The following is a 17,392-nucleotide window of genomic DNA, read 5'->3' as shown; positions in this document are numbered from 1 at the left end:
AACCCTCACCTTCAAGCAGATATAAAGATGGTAATGAAGATTCCCCTTAAGAAGAATAAAGAATAGTCTGTAAATCAAAGCTAATCTGCATGTATCATGTCAGTTTACACTTCTACTCATGCCATGAATGGTAACCACTTAATAAGGTGAACTCCCTGTTGAGTATCTCCCAATATTTATTATTCTAATTTATGCTAACAGGGAGACTATAAATTCTTTGAGTTCTACTGACCCCAGCTGAGACATGAATCTGCTGCATGTACCTGATCTTGCATTCTCTGTGTCACTCCCCCGGACTTCAGAGGGACTTTTGGTTGTGAAATGGGATCCGGCCCCATAATTCTGTAGAAAAACAATTTAATATTTTTCAGTTTGACTTATCAATTCTTGTTCTGATGACAGTCTTAGTACACACTGTGTAGCATTAACAGTTTGTCACTTAGATATAAAACAGGGATACATTTTCTGTAACATGCTGCTCCCTTGCAATATTCTCATTTGGTGGGGTAGCTTCCTGTTGATTATTTATTGTTACTAGAACCTTCTAACAGCCCAACATAGTGGGCCATTGTCTCTTGAAGGATTGGTGTGTAAAGTCTAGGAGACGTATGCAGTACTTGGAACGAAAACAGTACCTGCAAGTAAAATTACACTTTGAATTGTGGAGTGTCTAGGCTGTGTAAATACAGCCTTGCACTACATAGTGGTAAAAGTATGTATTTAACGTATGATGCTGTTTTCTTTAGATTACATTTGTTTGAAAACTGTGGGCCAGTTTCTCAGCCTTGCTATCGGGGGGAGAACAACTCTGCAACCAGTGGATTTATCCCTCTGGTAATGCCACGTGTTGTGGGATCACAGTAATGACTCTAGGCCATCCACTTCTCAGCCCACAATGCCAGTACCATGTCTAGGAAAAGACAAGATCTGATTACAAATATGTGATTTCATTTTTTCAGTCAGTTAAGAATGATAATGGGGTTAGATTCAAATCCCCTGCATGAGTTTAGGATAAGGTGGCCTTTGGGGATAAAATGCAAACTTTGATACATTAGTAGGATTTTGCCTAGCTGTTCTGCTATACTCTGCAATGGCCCCCTCTGTATAGAATCTCCCCTTTGGGGAGCAAATGATACAGATAGGGTGAACTAGTCATTCGTAAAAGCAGTCTTACTGGAATTTGAAAGAGCATATGGGGAATGTTATGTGCTGTGGGGTCTGATATAGAAGGTGAATACTAGGATATTCTTTCAAATTGAGAAGATAGGTTCAATAATAGCTGAAATGCTAACCAATACCGAACTGATCTATATGGAATAGCAGGTACTATGGTGACTAACTCTCTATGCAGTAAATTCAGACCAATTGATCAAGTTACCATTTGACTTCACTGGTATTTCTGCACATAGGATTGCAGGTTCAAGAGAGAAATCTGTTCAAATTGGAATGTCTTTGGATAAATGATTCTAAAATGACTAGATGGAAAAGTTTTCACAACTGCTAGTTCTCATACTGTCTCTCTCCTTCAGCTGAGGGTACTAAGGGTATGTCTTGGTACTAAGGGTATGTCTACACTGCAAGTTGCAGCAATGCAGCCACACTGCTGGAGTGTAGACACTTGACACAAGAATTCTTCCGCCAACCTAGCTGCATCTACACTGCAGTTATGTTAGCCTACCTGAAATGTTTCCCATCCCTGAGTGATGTAGCTAAGTTAACCTATCTTTTTGGTGTAGATCAGGCCTACCACACTCACCCCAGACTGGGTATGTCTACACTGCAATTAGACACTTGCGGCTGGCCCGTGCCAGCCAAGTTGGGCTTGTAGGGCTCAGCTAAGCGGTTGTTTAATTGTGGTGTAGATGTTCAGACTCAGGCTGCAACCTGAGCTCTGGGACCCTCCCACCTCACAGATGTGATATCCTGGGTCTTGAATCCAGGGCTGGCAGTACTCAGACAGCTGCCACTCCTGGCCTCCCCCCAATGGCTGCTGAAATCAGATGGGCTGATATGCTTCTAGGGCTATAGCTCTAGCCAAGGCACCACCCATTGGTGCTCTGACTGGAAGATCGCCTGGCTCCACTGATTGGTCCAACTATGGTCCAACTATGCTATTTAAGCCAGGAGGAGGAACAGAAAGTTTGTCCGATCAAAAAGGTGGTTTCCTATAGTGGCTGCATTGGACCGTGCTCGTACCTGCCTCCTGCACCTAACCCTGTTCCTGCTCTGCTCCTGGTTCCTGCCTTACCCCGCCTTTGCTCCTGTTCCCACTGGGCTCTTGTTCATGCCTGATCTTTGCCTCTCCTTAAGTCCTTACACCTCACCTCCAATTCTCAGTGATCAGTCCTGGCTGAAACCCTGGCCTGTGACTTCCGATTCTGACTCCAACTTGACCCTTGACTCTGGCATTTGGCACCTGACCTCAGCTCTGGCACTCAGTTTTGATTCCTGGTTCTGATTGTGGCTTGACTTCTGGCTCTGGTAACTCTGGTGCTGACCTTTGGCTTCGCTCCCCAACCTGGATGCATGCTCTGCCCAGTAGACCTGACCTCAGCTCTGACTACTAGGTCAGACTAGATACATCCAGGCCCATAACAGCAGGATCTTAGAGTCCAGGCTCCCACCCAAGCTCAAACATCTACACTGCAATTAAACAGCCCATTAGCCTGAGCCTCGTGAGCCTGAATCAGCTGGCATAGGCCAGCTGCAGGTTTTTAATTGCGGCATAGACGTACCTATTCTGTACTTGCATTGGAACAGGAAAGTACAAGAGTCTAGACAGTAGCATTTTGTCAGTAAATAGTGCTTTATCACATTCAGCTCTCTGCTGCTTTAACACAGCTGGATGCTACTGCAGGCTACTGTGACAAGTATTGCACTGAATGCAAGGATTGCTACACTTTAGGGAAAATGATACAAGTTAATAGAGCTGTGAAATCTTGGAAAATCCATCCATTGTCTTTCAACTCACGCTTGATGGGAGCTGAGATAATGCAACTAACAGCACAATGGAATCTACAAATGAGACATCAAAGAGAGCGTAGTCATGTAACACACCACATTTTACTATGTGCAGATACCACTAAGCACTCAGAACCATGGTCCTAGAATGTCATTTAAATGCTAGGAACAACAACTGCATCTACAGGGACAGCAATGCTTATTGATTTTTCTGCAAAAAGTACAATGAACGTCACATAAAAGAAAAGGCAGCAATCAGCTCTTTCTTTGGATCTTTAAGAAATGTTAGAGTAAGCTTTCAATCCCAGCCCCTCACTAAATCTCCTGTAACAGAACACTTCTATGCAAATGGACACAAGGATACAATTTCACTTTGTGCACTATCCTTGACACTACAAACATAGTATTAAGAAATCAACAAACATAAGTGTAATTACATCTCACCACTACTTGGGATATATATATATATTACACATAAAGAATAAGCATTCACAGCACCAGAATTTCCGAAGAGCTCAGTTCCCATTCAGTCACATAAGTAAGGTCCAGCTTTTCAAAAATACTTAGCAATTAGCACCTCCCTTTGTGAGTGTAGTTCGATGCAGAAATAGGAGCTAAGCTTCTTGGAAAGCCTGGCCCTGATCTTAGATGCCAAAGTTTGGAAAATTTGAACAAAAATAAAATGCAAAAAATAATAAAGCTGTTAAGCTTAAACACTTAGTTGAGGTAATCAGGAATTTTGCCAAACCTTTTTTTTTTGTCAGAAAAATGCCAATTTGTCAGAACTGAAAGCTTTTGTTGGAACAGTCCAGTTTTGAATAAATTTTAGTAGATTTTTCTGGTCCAGGATGGAATTTCTGGTCAGAGAAAGCGTGTCCAACCTAAAAATAACCCAGTTTTTGGGCACTCACATAGGATATGGGAGACCTAGGACCAAACCCCTGCTCTGAAATAGAGAGAGCAGGGACTTGAACCTAACCCTCCCACATAAGTATCATAACCACAAGGCTATTGGCTCTCCCATGAGGGTCCTCTGGTTTTTAATTTAAAAAACTTGGAAAGGTTTCAGTTTCATCCTGATGCAGATATTCAAAGATATTCATGGGATAGGAAAGCCATTTCCTGCTCATCCTTACTTAATAGTCAAGAAATGAAAGTTTAAGGTTAAAAAGGTACAGCTTTAAACCCTCAAAATATAATACATATGTATTTTGTGGTGATGAATACATTAGGAAAATCTTTATTTACACTTGTGTGTTTCCTTCACTTGTCCTGACTGTCAATACAATTGTGCTTTGGGGTCATATTTCCTGATCGTATTAAAAAGAGCTAATTTGAATGAAAAAGTTAAGATTTGCTTAGCTGAGCAATCAAAAACTAACATCAATTATATTTGCTTTTTTAAAAGTGAGTTAATTGTTGACAAATCAAGGCCAAAAGATTGCATCTACATTTTAATGATCTACAGTAAAGAGTGATACTGTCTTTTTTATATTTGACAGAATTTCTTTTGTTTAGTTCATTCAAAATGTTAGCATGTAACAAGTCTATATATCAGTGATAAAATTATTCTTTTAAATATTGAAATGATGAGAAGGATAGGTCCGCTACTTAGCAGGGGAGGAGGGCTAATAACGGATGATATCAAGAAGGCTGAGGTATTTAATGCAAAATGGTTTGCTTCAGTCTTCAATAAAAAAAAGTGTTTGGTCACCAATAACTTAACACAATCAATATTAACAACCAGGGAGGAAGGCATGCAAGCCAAATTAAGGAAAAACGGTTTAAAACTACTTTTATAAGTTTGATGTGTATTCAGATACACAAATGATCTGGAAAAGGGGTATACAGTGAGGTGATAAAATTTGTGCATGATAAAATAGCTACTCAAAATAGTTAAGTCCAAAGCAGACTGCAAAGAGTTACAAAGGGATCTCACAAAACTGGGTGACTGGGCAACAAAATGGCAGATGAAATTCAGTGTTGATAAATGCAAAGTAATGCATGTTGGAAAACAATCCCAACTATACCTATAAAATGATGGGGTCTAAATTAGCTGTTACCACTCAAGAAAGATCTTGGAGTTGCTGTGGATAGTTCTCTGAAAATGTCCACTCAATGTGCAGCGGCCATCAAAAAAGTGACCAGAATGTTGGGAATCATTAGGAAAGGGATAGAGACTAAGACATAAAATACCATATTGCCTCTATATAAATCCATGGTACACCCACATCTTGAATACTCGCAAAAAGAATACAAACTAACACGGCTGGTACTCTGAAACCTATCTTGAATACTGTGTGCAGATCTGGTCGCTTCATCTCAAAAATGATATATTTGAACTGGAAAAGGTACAGAAAAGGGTAATAAAATCATTAGGGGTATGGAACATCTTGTGAGGAGAGAATAATAAGAATGGGACTTTTCATCTTGGAAAAGAGGTGACTAAGGGAGGATATTATAGAGGTCTATAAAATCATGACTGGTGTTGAGAAGGTAAATAAGGAAGTGTTATTCACTCCTCATAACACAAGAAACTAGGGGGTCACCAAATGAAATTAATAGGCAGCAGGTTTAAAACAAAAAGAGGAAGGATATCTTTACATAACATGCAGCTGACCTGTGGAACTCTTTGCCAGAGGATGTTCTGAAGGCCAGAACTATAATGGGGTTCAAAAAGAACTAGATATGTTCATTGAGGATAGGTCCATCAAAGGCTATTAGCCAGGATGGGCAGGGATGCAAAATCATGCTCTAAAGTGTCCCTAGCCTCTGTTTGCCAGAAGTTAGGAATGGGTGACAGGGGATGAATTACTTGATGATTACCTGTTCTGTTTATTCCCTCTGAAGCACTTGGCACTGGCCACTATCAGAAGACAGGCTAGTGGACTAGATGGACCATTGGTATGACCCAGTATGGCCGTTCTTTTGTTCTCAAGTCAGGAAAATCTGATGATAGAGCTAGCTGAGGCAATCTCAGAACCATTAGAATTTATGTGTTAGCAGTAGTGTTGTAAGCAACACCCAACTAGTAATTTTTCCACTCTACTCCTCTCTGATTAGGCCTCAACTGGAGTATTGTGTCCAGTTCTGGACATTACGTTTCAGGAAAGATGTGGACAAATTGGAGAAACAGAGAAGAGAAACAAAAATGATTAAAGGTCTAGAAAACATGACCTATGAGGGCAGATTGAAAAAACTGGGTTTGTTTAGTCTGGAAAAGAAAAGACTGAGAGGGGACATAAGTTTTCAAGTATGTAGAAGGTTGTAACAAGGAGGAGAAATAGTTTTTTTTTCTTAACCTCTGAGGATAGGACAAGAAGCAATTGGCTTAAATTGCAGCAGGTTTATGTTGAACATTAGGAAAAACTTTCTGTCAGGGTGGTTAAGCACTGGAATAAATTACCTAGGGAGGTTGTGGAATCTCCATCATTGGAGATTTTTAAGAGCAGGTTAGACAAACACCTGTCAGGAATGGTCTAGATAATCCTTAGTCCTGCCATGATTGCAGGGGACTGGACTAAATGACCTCTCAAGATTCCTTCCAGTTCCACGTGTTCTCAAAGATCATGGAATCAGAGGATGGATGAGGCCCCAGAGGGTTGGGTACATTATTAAACAATCAGTTTGTAAGCACCTAGAGGATACTAGGACTATAAGGAATAGCTAAAATGGATTTGTCAAGAACAAATCATGCCAAATCAAGCTAATTTCCTTCTTTGACTGCGCTATTTGGCCAGTGGTTGGAGGAAGCCCTACATGTGATATATTTTGATTTTTAGTGAGGCTTTTGACATAGTGCCACATGACATTCTATAAGCAAACTAAGGAAATGTGATCTTGATAAATTTTAAGGTGGGTGCACAACTGGTTGAAAGACCATACTCAAAGAAAAGGAGTACTTGTGGCACCTTAGAGACTAACCAATTTATTTGAGCATAAGCTTTCGTGAGCTACAACTCACTTCATCGGATGCATACTGTGGAAACTGCAGCAGACTTTATATATACACAGAGAATATGAAACAATACCTCCTCCCACCCCACTGTCCTGCTGGTAATAGCTTATCTAAAGTGATCATCAGGTGGGCCATTTCCAGCACAAATCCAGGTTTTCTCACCCTCCACCCCCCCACACAAATTCACTCTCCTGCTGGTGATAGCCCATCCAAAGTGACAACTCTTCACACAATGTGCATGACAATCAAGTTGGGCTATTTCCTGCACAAATCCAGGTTTTCTCACATCCCCCCCACCCCCATACACACACACACTCACTCTCCTGCTGGTAATAGCTCATCCAAACTGACCACTCTCCAAGTTTAAATCCAAGTTAAACCAGAACATCTGGGGGAGGGGGTAGGAAAAAACAAGAGGACACAGGCTACCTTGCATAATGACTTAGCCATTCCCAGTCTCTATTTAAGCCTAAAGTAATAGTATCCAATTTGCAAATGAATTCCAATTCAGCAGTTTCTCGCTGGAGTCTGGATTTGAAGTTTTTTTGTTTTAAGATAGCGACCTTCATGTCTGTGATTGCGTGACCAGAGAGATTGAAGTGTTCTCCGACTGGTTTATGAATGTTATAATTCTTGACATCTGATTTGTGTCCATTTATTCTTTTACGTAGAGACTGTCCAATGTACATGGCAGAGGGGGCATTGCTGGCACATGATGGCATATATCACATTGGTGGATGTGCAGGTGAACGAGCCTCTGATAGTGTCGCTGATGTTATTAGGCCCTGTGATGGTGTCCCCTGAATAGATATGTGGACACAGCTGGCAATGGGCTTTGTTGCAAGGATAAGTTCCTGGGTTAGTGGTTCTGTTGTGTGGTATGTGGTTGTTGGTGAGTATTTGCTTCAGGTTGCGGGGCTGTCTGTAGGCAAGACTGGCCTGTCTCCCAAGATTTGTGAGAGTGCTGGGTCATCCTTTAGGATAGGTTGTAGATCCTTAATAATGCGTTGGAGGGGTTTTAGTTGGGGGCTGAAGGTGACGGCTAGTGGTGTTCTGTTATTTTCTTTGTTAGGCCTGTCCTGTAGTAGGTAACTTCTGGGGACTCTTCTGGCTCTATCAATCTGTTTCTTTACTTCTGCAGGTGGGTATTGTAGTTGTAAGAAAGCTTGACAGAGATCTTGTAGGTGTTTGTCTCTGTCTGAGGGGTTGGAGCAAATGCGGTTGTATTGCAGAGCTTGGCTGTAGACGATGGATCGTGTGGTGTGGTCAGGGTGAAAGCTGGAGGCATGCAGGTAGGAATAGCGGTCAGTAGGTTTCCGGTATAGGGTGGTGTTTATGTGACCATTGTTTATTAGCACTGTAGTGTCCAGGAAGTGGATCTCTTGTGTGGACTGGACCAGGCTGAGGTTGGTGGTGGGATGGAAATTGTTGAAATCATGGTGGAATTCCTCAAGGGCTTCTTTTCCATGGGTCCAGATGATGAAGATGTCATCAATATAGCGCAAGTAGAGTAGGGGCTTTAGGGGACGAGAGCTGAGGAAGCGTTGTTCTGAATCAGCCATAAAAATGTTGGCATACTGTGGGGCCATGCGGGTACCCATAGCAGTGCCACTGATCTGAAGGTATACATTGTCCCCAAATGTGAAATAGTTATGGGTAAGGACAAAGTCACAAAATTCAGCCACCAGGTTAGCCGTGACATTATCGGGGATAGTGTTCTTGACGGCTTGTAGTCCATCTTTGTGTGAAATGTTGGTGTAGAGGGCTTCTACATCCATAGTGGCCAGGATGGTGTTATCAGGAAGATCACCGATGGATTGAAGTTTCCTCAGGAAGTCAGTGGTGTCTCGAGGGTAGCTGGGAGTGCTGGTAGTGTAGGGCCTGAGGAGGGAGTCTACATAGCCAGACAATCCTGCTGTCAGGGTGCCAATGCCTGAGATGATGGGGTGCCCAGGATTTCCAGGTTTATGGATCTTGGGTAGTAGATAGAATATCCCAGGTCGGGGTTCCAGGGGTGTGTCTGTGCGGATTTGATCTTGTGCTTTTTCAGGAAGTTTCTTGAGCAAATGCTGTAGTTGCTTTTGGTAACTCTCAGTGAGATCATAGGGTAATGGCTTGTAGAAAGTGGTGTTGGAGAGCTGCCGAGCAGCCTCTTGTTCATATTCCGACCTATTCATGACGATGACAGCACCTCCTTTGTCAGCCTTTTTGATTATGATGTCAGAGTTGTTTCTGAGGCTGTGGATGGCATTGCGTTCCTCATGGCTGAGGTTATGGGGCAAGTGATGCTGCTTTTCCACAATTTCAGCCCGTGCACGTCGGCGGAAGCACTCTATGTAGAAGTCCAGTCTGCTGTTTCGACCTTCAGGAGGAGTCCACCTAGAATCCCTCTTTCTGTAGTGTTGGTAGGGAGACCTCTGTGGATTAGTATGCTGTTCAGAGGTATTTTGGAAATATTCCTTGAGTCGGAGACGTCGAAAATAGGATTCTAGGTCACCACAGAACTGTATCATGTTCGTGGGGGTGGAGGGGCAGAAGGAGAGGCCCCGAGATAGGACAGCTGCTTCTGCTGGGCTGAGAGTATAGTTGAATAGGTTAACAATATTGCTAGGTGGGTTGAGGGAACCATTGCTGTGGCCCCTAGTAGCATGTAGTAGTTTAGAAAGTTTAGTGTCCTTTTTCTTTTGTAGAGAAGCAAAGTGTGCGTTGTAAATGGCTTGTCTAGTTTTAGTAAAATCCAGCCACGAGGAAGTTTGTGTGGAAGGTTGGTTTTTTATGAGAGTATCCATTTTTGAGAGCTCATTCTTAATCTTTCCCTGTTTGCTGTAGAGGATGTTGATCAGGTGATTCTGCAGTTTCTTTGAGAGCGTGTGGCACAAGCTGTCAGCATAGTCTGTGTGGTATGTAGATTGTAATGGATTTTTTACCTTCAGTCCTTTTGGTACGATGTCCATCTGTTTGCATTTGGAAAGGAAGATGATGTCTGTCTGTATCTGTACAAGTTTTTTCATGCAGTTGATAGATTTCCACTCCATACGGCTAAATGCAGTGCCTTGCATAGTGACAGGTTTCAGAGTAACAGCCGTGTTAGTCTGTATTTGCAAAAAGAAAAGGAGTACTTGTGGCACCTTAGAGACTAAGCAATTTATTAGAGCATAAGCTTTCGTGAGCTACAGCTCACTTCATCGGATGCATACTGTGGAAACTGCAGCAGACTTTATATATACACAGAGAATATGAAACAATACCTCCTCCCACCCCACTGTCCTGCTGGTAATAGCTTATCTAAAGTGATCATCAGGTGGGCCATTTCCAGCACAAATCCAGGTTTTCTCACCCTCCACCCCCCCACACAAATTCACTCTCCTGCTGGTGATAGCCCATCCAAAGTGACAACTCTTCACACAATGTGCATGACAATCAAGTTGGGCTATTTCCTGCACAAATCCAGGTTTTCTCACATCCCCCCCACCCCCATACACACACAAACTCACTCTCCTGCTGGTAATAGCTCATCCAAACTGACCACTCTCCAAGTTTAAATCCAAGTTAAACCAGAACATCTGGGGGGGGGGTAGGAAAAAACAAGAGGACACAGGCTACCTTACCTGTGGCTATGCTTACTCTTACTCAAAGAGTAGTTATTAATAGTTCTCTGTCAGACTGAGGGTGGATGTATGAAGTGGGGTCCTCTCAGGGTCTGCCTTGGGTCCACTACTAGGCTATCTTTTCATTAAAGACTTGAATAATGGGGTGAAGAATATGCTTATAAAAATTTGTGGATGACACCAAGCTGGGTGGCATTGCAAGCTCTTTGGAGGACAGGATTAAAATTCAAAATAGTTTTGACATATTGAATTGATCTAAAATCTGAAATTGAGATGAAATTCAATGAAAACAAATGCAAAATAATACATCTATGAAGGTAAAATTAGATGTACAAATACAAATTGGTAGTAATACTGCTGAAATGGATCTGGAGGTCATAATGGATCAAAACTGAATACGAGTCAACAGGGTGTTGCCACTGAGAAGATGACTAACGTATCATTCTGGGGTGTATTCCCAGGAGTGTTGTATGTAAGACATGGGAGGTAATTGCCTTGCTCTACTCAGCACTGGTCAGGCCCCAGCTGAATTACTGCGTGCCACACTTTAGAAAAGATGTGGAAAAATTGAAGAGTTGAGAGAAGAGCAACAAACATGATAAAAGGTTTAGAAAATCTGGCCTCTGAGAATAGGTTTACAAAAACAGGGACAAGTTTAGTCTTGAGAAAAGAAAATGTGGGGAGGGGTCTGAAAGTTTATCTGTCAATCAAAGTTTATAAAAGTTTATCTGTCAATTTATGTTTCACAATGAGAAGAACAAAGTGAGATTATGTATTAAAAAGAGCTCTGTAAAGTATTTGGGACACTTTATTCTGCTCCTCTGTTATTTAAGGGTAAGTTGACAGACTTTGTCTCCCCATGGCTAAGAGAGGATGGGTAATTTGATTGAAAGAGTCTTGTTTTTCTTTGAGTTTGTTTAAAAATCATTTGTCAAATGAAATGGTGTACATGCACCCTGCCACTCAGGGTGGCTTGAATTAAAAAAATAAAAAATACACATATGAAAAATAATGTGGTGCTCTTCTGTTACTTTTTGCCCAAAATGTCTCAATATACATCACATTGTAGGGCATGTGATTTTGAGATTAAAACTAAAATCAGATTCTCTGATTTTGTTCTCAGTTCCATTGATTTAGGTCAGGAATAATTCCACTGAAATCAGTTGGATTACACTGGCGTGAAACCAGAATGTAGGAGACTAAAAATCAGGAACAAAGGCACTACAAAGGTCAGATAAGAATAAAAAACTTTAGGGGTGAAATCCTGGCTCCATTGAAATGAGTGGGAATTTTGCTACTGACTTCAAAGGGACCAGGATTTCTCCCTAGGAATTCTATATACTAAAACTGCAAAACCAAAAAAATGGTATGACCCACCCACAATACAAATACAACTTGCTGAAACAGTTCTCAAAGTCACTAGAGGCCCAATCCTGAGAAAAACTGAACATTGAGTGCACTCAGCACCTTGTAGGAGGTGCTTGGCATCTCACCATATCAGATCTGAAAGAACCCTTGTTTGAGAGACTTGTCTCTTATGGACAAAAGAAGAGATCCCTAGAAAAAGAGCATATTGTACATTTCACCCCTACCTGTGAATGTCTTTATCTAAGTTTCCTGTCACAAATTTCATATAACTTTAAAATGAACTTTAAGATTTGTTTAATCAAATAGATTACTTTTTTTAAAAATAACTCCTTGAATATTTGGTGATATGTTTATGCTATGGACTCTCACAGACATTATATATATGAATGGGGTTTTTATGCAGCTTTTAAATCCTTTTCTATTTTTCAGGAAAATGTAGGTTTCTATGCAAACAATTTTCTGTGGTTTTAATATCATTTACACCTTAGTGACTTAAGCATCCAAGTATTTTTGTGGTTCTGGGTTTAACTCCCCACCTCAAGTACCAAAATCCAAAATTTCCATATGTCCAAGATCCTCAAAACCCATGCTCAGCTGATGCCCATGCCTATAGGCCCCTAAAATCCATCAGTGACTAAATTCTCCCCTCGGCACAGGAGGCTGGAGTAGATCTCTCAAGGTCCCACCCAGCCCTACATTTCTATGATTTGGAAACATGATCAGCAGGTATTATAGGCTGAGGGAGGCTATGCCCCGTCCATGGTCCAACCCCAGCTACTCCTTCCTGCTTCCAGAGTCCAGCGGAGGGCAACAAAAATGATTAGGGGACTAGAACACATGACTTATGAGGAGAGGCTGAGGGAACTGGGATTGTTTAGTCTGCGGAAAGGAAGAATGCGGGGGGATTTGATAGCTGCTTTCAACTACCTGAAAGGGGGTTCCAAAGAGGATGGCTCTAGACTGTTCTCAGTGATAGCAGATGACAGAATGAGGAGTAATGGTCTCAGGTTACAATGGGGGATGTTTAGGTTAGATATTAGGGAAAACTTTTTAACTAGGAGGGTGGTGAAGCACTGGAATGCGTTACCTAGGGAGGTGGTGGAATCTCCTTCCTTTGAGGTTTAAGATCAGGCTTGACAAAGCCCTGGCTGGGATGATTTAGTTGGGGATTGGTCCTGCTTTGAGCAGGGGGTTGGACCAGATGACCTCCTGAGGTCCCTTCCAACCCTGATATTCTTTGATTCTATGTGGTGGCCTCAGCTCGGGCTGCGGCCACACCACCTGCCCTCTTGGTGCTCTGGGGCTGGGGGCACTAGCCTGGGCCACAAGCAAACCATCACCTACAGCCCCCAACTAAAACTTCTCCAGTGCATCATCAAGGATCTACAGTCTATCCTGGAAAATGATCCCTCACTCTCACAAACCTTGAGAAACAGGCCAGTCCTCACTTACAGACCGCCCCACAACTGATGCAAATACTCACCAGCAACTACACAGCACAGAACAGAAAAACTAACCCAGTAACCAACCACTGAAACAAACCCTGTTGCCAACTCTGTCTGGGGACACTGTCATAGGACTGGTTTCAGAGTAGCAGCCATGTTAGTCTGTATTTGCAAAAAGAAAAGGAGTACTTGTGGCACTTTGGAGACTAACAAATCATAGGTCCCAACCACATCAGCCACACCATCAAGTGCTCGTTCACCTACACATCCAATGATGTGATATATGCCATCATCTGCCAGCACGGCCTCTCTGCCATATACATTGGCCAATCCGGACAGTCTCTACGCAAAAGAATAAATGGACACAAATCAAACATCAAGAATTGTAACATTCAAAAACCAATAGGGGAGCACTTCAATCTTCCTGGACACTCAATAACAGACTTAAAAGTAGTCATTCTTCAACAAAAAAATCTTCAAAAACAGACTTCAACGAGAAACTGCAGAACTGGAATTAATTTGCAAACTTGACACCATCAAATTAGGCCTGAATAAAGACTGGGAGTGGCTGGGTCACTATAAAATATTTTCCCTCTTGATACTCACACCTTCTTGTCAACTGCTGGGAATGGGCCACCCTAATCAAATTGGCCTCATTAGCACTGACACCCCCTCACACTTGGTAAGGCAACACCCATCTTTTCATGGGCTGTATATTTATACCTGCTTACTGTATTTTCCACTCCATGCATCTGATGAAGTGGGTTATATCCCACGAAAGCACATGCCCAAATAAATTTGTTTGTCTCTAAGGTGCCACAAGGACTCCTCGTTTTTATTAATTTCCCTGGGGTTCCACACTGGCAGAACGGTCCACCTGCAGGGAGGCTGTTGCAGGAGTTTGAGCTGTTCAAGGAATGGACCATGTCTACCTCTGTTTGCCCAGAGACTATAACAATGGGGCCTTGATCTACATTGAGGCCTTTGGGATCTACCACACAAACAGTGAATATCTGGTGTAACCCTTCTGCCCGTCAGAGTTGGCAGCAACAAGGGCCGGGTTCAATATCTAGGGGTTCCATTCCAATAACACAATGCAAACCGGCTCGAGCCCCCACCCAGTGACCTGGGACAAATATATACCACCCCCGCTGGGCGCCTCCAAGAGGCAATACTTCCCCTCTCGCAAGCACATAGTCTGAGTGTAGCAAAAGTCTTTTAATAACAGAGAGAAACAATGTGGCATTATGTTGGGGAAACACCACCAACCGGATTCATAACACAACCCATGAGCAAAAACAACCCCACCCCAGGCAAATTGGGGCATGCCCTTTTCCCTTTGGTTCTTGAGTCCAGCAACCCCAAAAGTCCAATGCCCCAAAAGTCTCTGTCCCTGGTCAGGGCAGCCCCAGAGTTCGAAAGTTTATCGGCGGAGCTTTACCTCCCAACCTGGGTGGAAATGGGACGGGGGTAAGAGGCACCTTACGTGATCTGAAGCTGACCGCCCCATAGCTCCATAGCGGCGCTCCGCTCCGCCAGCCGCCCCACAAAACTCCTTCGCGCAGCTGCCCTCCGCTCCACCAGCCGCCCCACGAACTCCTTCGCGCAGCTGCGCTCCGCTCCGCCAGCCGCCCCACGAACTCCTTCGCTCAGCTGCGCTCCACTCCGCCAGCCGCCCCACAAACTCCTTCACTCAGCTCCACGGCCCACAAGCAGCTCCTGCCATCCACACACTGCTCCGTGTCGAACTGCTTCACCAGCCGTCCCGCAAACTGCTCCACAATATATCTTCAGGCTCCCCCACTACTTAACACAACACTCAGTGATTTCAGCTCTTAGGTGAATTCAGCTTATAGTAGGGGAGCCCCAGTGCTGGTGCACTGTCAGCCCAAAGTGAGCTCAGCAGCCTATAACTAGACTTCTAATGAAATGAAAATTAGCTCTGATATTCCACAGTGGAGAGAGGAGGAAGTGCAATCAGCATGTAAGGCCCTCACCAAGGGGCCCATGCCACCAAGTATTAATACTTGTCCCCAGCCTCTCTCCATTCACACAGTTTTGGAACCCATGACCCTTGCCTAGCGAGTGCTACTTAGATGATGGTGAATCCCTCCATCGTAACAAAAGGCCACGTACAGTTCCAAGCACAGTTCCCATAATCAGGGTAATAACAATTTATTCTTCCTGCCCCAATAACAGAGACACTGGATGTAAGGCCCTCACTAAGGGGCCCATGCCACCAAGTATTAATACTTGTCCCCAGCCTCTCTCCATTCACACAGTTTTGGAACCCATGACCCTTGCCTAGCGAGTGCTACTTAGATGATGGTGAATCCCTCCATCGTAACAAAAGGCCACGTACAGTTCCAAGCACAGTTCCCATAATCAGGGTAATAACAATTTATTCTTCCTGCCCCAATAACAGAGACACTGGGGATCCCACAGCAGCCAAAGTGACCATTTGGGCAGCTATGGTCTCATTCTAGGCGTGGTGGGTGTGCCTATGCAAATGAGATCGGCCCCTGAAGTTCTTTTCCACAACTTGCCACACCTCACCACCAGATGTCAGGGTGGAGCTCATCCTGACACTGCTTACATCCTCCCCCCAGCCGAGACTTTGTCGTCCCGACAAATCACACTCCCTTTATACCAACTCATTGGTTTCCTCCAAAGGGCCTCAGGAAGCCCACTTTAGCTTCCACAAGCCTGTGTGCTAAATGTATTGGCTCCTCACTAGTCACCCCAGGTGCATCATAAGTTAACCGTTTCACTGGTCTTATCACCCTGTCTCGTCTATTGAGAATCTCTGTTGCCGAAGTAAGGGGAACATCCTCTTGAGTGACGGATGGAGAGGCTTCCCTGGAGGGTCCCTCAGCTACTGGCGTAGGCCCCTGCACTCCTAGTTCTAACGCTGGAGGGTCCAAGGTGCCCAGGACATCCTCTACCTGTCTGTCCCCATTGTCCAATAACCTGTGTGTGTCATCACAGGGGGGTCTCATCAGCAGCACCGGGGTATCAGAAAGGGGCCTAAATAGTTCCGCCATTGGGTTTAGGGCGGAAGAGGGAAAACTCTCATTTGGTTCAGCTGATCGAGACTGAAATCTTGTCTCCATCCCAGGATACACCAGGGTTGTGTCTTCCTCCTCAGACTCACTCTCAGATGTGCAGAATAGGGGTAAGTTAGCTGCAGGGGGCCCGCTGTCTGTGTTGGATGGCGGCTTTGGTCTAGCACCTCTGTTCTGCCCGGCAGCCCTGCCGTGGCCCATCTCACAAGGGGTGCTTACCAATTCCCCCACAGGGAGCAAAAGGTTTCTATGCACCGTCTTTATTTGCCCTGGACCGTCTTCAGGTTTGATCTTGTAGACCGGCAGATCTCCCAGCTTTTCCATCACCAGGTAAGGTATTGCCTTCCATCTGTCAGCTATCTTGTGTTTGCCAGCAATACCCAAATTTCGCAGCAGGACTCTGTCCCCCGGCTGGAGCTCCTACGAACGCACTCTAGCATCATATCGATGTTTGTTGCGGTCTGCGTTCTTCCGAGCCGCAGCAGTAGCTAAGCGATAAGCATCCCGCAGCTTTTCTCTTAGTCGGGATACATATTGCTGATGAGTTTCATAGCTATCTCCATCCTCTGATACACCAAAGCACAAGCCTATGGGTAATCTTGGTTCTCGCCCAAACATCAAGAGATATGGGGTGACTCCCGTAGCATCGTTCTTTGTGGCATTGTAGGCATGCACCAGAAATGCGACATGCTGGCTCCAGGTTGCCTTCTGCTCTGGTCGCAAAGTTCCCAACATATCTAATAGGGTTCGATTGAACCTCTCTGGCTGAGGATCACCTTGGGGGTGATAAGGCGTTGTCCTAGACTTTTTAATTCCTGCTGTCTTCAGCACCTCCTTCAGAAGGTGACTCTCAAAATCCCGCCCCTGATCAGAGTGTATCCGAGCCGGGAATCCATAGACTGAGAAATATTTGTCCCACAATACTCGAGCAACAGTGGTGGCCCTCTGATCACGTGTGGGATATGCTTGTGCATACCGTGTAAAATG

At 43.8% G+C, this 17,392-nt stretch overlaps 1 long non-coding RNA gene across 1 annotated transcript in view; it reads right to left on the bottom strand.

The window, feature by feature from the left end:
- Positions 1 to 221: 221 nt before the first annotated feature.
- Positions 222 to 17,392, bottom strand: part of LOC311517805 — a 68,653-nt gene continuing 51,482 nt past the window's right edge. Inside the window, exon 4 of the long non-coding RNA XR_014710798.1 lies at positions 222 to 342. This is a non-coding gene — a long non-coding RNA (uncharacterized lncRNA). The remainder of the gene's footprint in view (positions 343 to 17,392) is intronic.

This window comes from Lepidochelys olivacea, assembly GCF_965140295.1.
Source record: "Lepidochelys olivacea isolate rLepOli2 genome assembly, chromosome: 3".
NCBI classification, from domain to species: Eukaryota; Metazoa; Chordata; order Testudines; family Cheloniidae; genus Lepidochelys; species Lepidochelys olivacea.
Note: the sequence above shows the minus strand (reverse complement) of the source record. Positions and strands in the feature narration are given on the sequence as shown.